The 2,500-nt window shown below is 49.2% G+C and overlaps 1 protein-coding gene across 1 annotated transcript in view; it reads left to right on the top strand.

Annotated features, from left to right (window-relative positions):
* The window catches only part of LOC135092504 (bromo and FHA domain-containing protein DDB_G0267958-like), a 16,195-nt gene that overhangs the window by 7,770 nt on the left and 5,925 nt on the right, over positions 1 to 2,500 (top strand). Inside the window, exons 5-6 of the mRNA XM_063991073.1 lie at positions 1,196 to 1,346; positions 2,472 to 2,500. The exon at positions 2,472 to 2,500 is cut by the window's right edge and continues 114 nt beyond it. The gene's annotated coding sequence lies outside the window, so the exon portion shown is untranslated. The remainder of the gene's footprint in view (positions 1 to 1,195; positions 1,347 to 2,471) is intronic.

Raw genomic sequence — 2,500 nt, forward strand, 5'->3', positions numbered from 1 at the left:
GTAGTAGTAATAGTAGTAGTAGTAGTAGTAGTAGTCATATAAGTTAACACATTCCAAGCTACCACTCCTATTACAACATTATACCCTGCTGTCACCCCCCCATCACCCCCCACACCCCCCACTCCCCACCCCAACTCCCCCAGTCACCCTACATTGCGCCACCGTACACCCCTCTCTTACCGCATCAGTCACCCACCCTGCACCCCCCCCAGCAAACCACCCCCACCCCAGCCATGCACCCCCAGTCACCCAGTCACCCGTCATTGCGTCACCCCCAGACATCCTCACCCGCAGCCACCCACCCTGCTCCCCTGCCTCACCCAGCCTTTCTTTAGTATCACTGTTGAGGTTCACACTTACGAGTACACCCTAATCACAGTTACACCATTGCAAAACTGACGAAATAATGTTAGGTTACTTTACTTTCAGTCACCCCGCTCTAAAACGCTCCAGATCACCCCCGTAAACACCCCACAACACTTCACAACACACCCCAACACATCCCAACACCCAGAAAACACACACCAACATACCCAAAACACCGAAAAACACACCCAAGACTCCCAAAACACACCAAAAACACTCCAAAACACACACCAAAACACCCTAAACACTCCAAAATACCCCAAACGCACCCAAAACACCCAAAACATCCCACAACACACCCCACAACACACTAAAAACACACTCAAAACACCCCAAAACACACGCAAAACACCCCAAAAAACACTCCAAAAACACACCCAAAACACCCCCAAAAACCCACCCAAAAACACCCAAAACATCCCAAAAACACACCCAAAACACACGCAAAACACCCCAAAACACCCAAAAACACACCAAAAAACACCCATAAAACACCCAAAACACACCAAAACACCCCAAAACACCCCCAAAAACACACCAAAACACACCCAAAACACCCAAAAAACACCCAAAACACACCAAAAACACACCCAAAAAAACACCCCAAAACACCCCAAAAACACACCCAAAACACCCCAAAAACACTCCAAAACACACCCAAAACACACCCAAAACACTCCAAAACACACCCAAAACACCCCAAAAAAACACACCCAAAACACCCAAACACACCCAAAACACACCCAAAACACACTTAAAACATCGTAACCAAGACCTCCAATTCCCACTCGTCCGGCCACCCCAGTCACCCAATCTGTCTCTCTCGTAGCTGAAGCCGGCGAAGCGCATCGTGAAGAATGGGACCTTCGTTTACCCTACGCGGGGCTCGACGGGCGAACGCTGGCCAGTATGTGTGTAGAATTGAATCCTCGCCTGCCATTGAGTTGAACCACACTCTTGATGTCTTGTACGCCCCCACGGTAAGAGAGAGGGAGTGGGTGAGGGTGTGTGTGTGTGTGTGTGTGTGTGTGTGAGTGTGTGTGTGTGAGGGATAGTGATGTTGATGTGACAAGGAAAAGAATGAATATATATATAAAGAGAGAGAGAGAGAGAGAGAGAGAGAGAGAGAGAGAGAGAGAGAGAGAGAGAGAGAGAGAGGGGGGGGTGCATGTGTGGTTATGTATGTAAAGTGTGTGTGTGTGTGTGTGTGTGTGTGTGTGTGTGTGTCTTAGTATTCCTCTTCGTTCTCTCCTTCCTGTTCTGTATCTCTCTCTCTCTCTCTCCCTTTTCTCCCTCCCTCCCTCCCTCCCTCCCTTCCTTCCCTCTCTTCTTCCATATCTTCTTTTCCTTCTTCCATAATTTTTGATTACTTCCTCTCCTCTCTTCTTTTCCTCTCCTCTCTTCCTTCCTTCCTTCCTTCCTTCCTTCCTTCCTTCCTTCCTTCCTTTTCTTCAATCTCTTCCTTCTTCCCTGCACACCTTCATTCTCTTCCTCCTCCTCCTCCTCCTCCTCCTCCTCCTCCTCCTCCTCCTCCTCCTCCTCCTCCTCCTCCTCCTCTTCCTCCCCCTTTTCCTCCTTTCTACCTCCACCTCTCTCTCTCTATCTCTTCCTTCATCTCCTTCCTTCTCTTCCTATTTCCTTCCTCCTCTTCCTCTTATATCTTATCCCCTTTCCTTCTTCTCCTTCTCTCTATTTCCTCATTTTATTCTCTCCATTTCTTTCCCTCCTTTCTCTCAGTCTCTCCATTCCTCCCACCCTTCCTTCCTTCCTTCCTGCTTTCCTCCATGTCTCCTTCTTCTCCTACTTCTCCCTTTCCCTCCTCCTCCTTCATCCTATCTCCTTCTCTCCTCCTCTTTATTCCTTCCTCCTCTCTCTCTCTCTCTCTCTCTCTCTCTCTCTCTCTCTCTCTCTCTCTCTCTCTCTCTCTCTCTCTCTCTCTCTCTCTCTCTCTCTCTCTCTCTCATCTCCTTCCCTTCACTCTTTCCTCCATTTCTCTCTCCTCTCTATCCCTCCTCCCTCCTATCTCCTCCTCTTCCCTATCTCTTCCCCTCCTCCTCCTCCTCATTTCAACCCAGCTAACCTATAACCTCTCGTGACCTTGCAAGCTTCGCCTGGTGACCCCGGAGGAGCAGGA

Source organism: Scylla paramamosain, chromosome 40 (genome assembly GCF_035594125.1).
Source record: "Scylla paramamosain isolate STU-SP2022 chromosome 40, ASM3559412v1, whole genome shotgun sequence".
Classification (NCBI taxonomy): domain Eukaryota; kingdom Metazoa; phylum Arthropoda; class Malacostraca; order Decapoda; family Portunidae; genus Scylla; species Scylla paramamosain.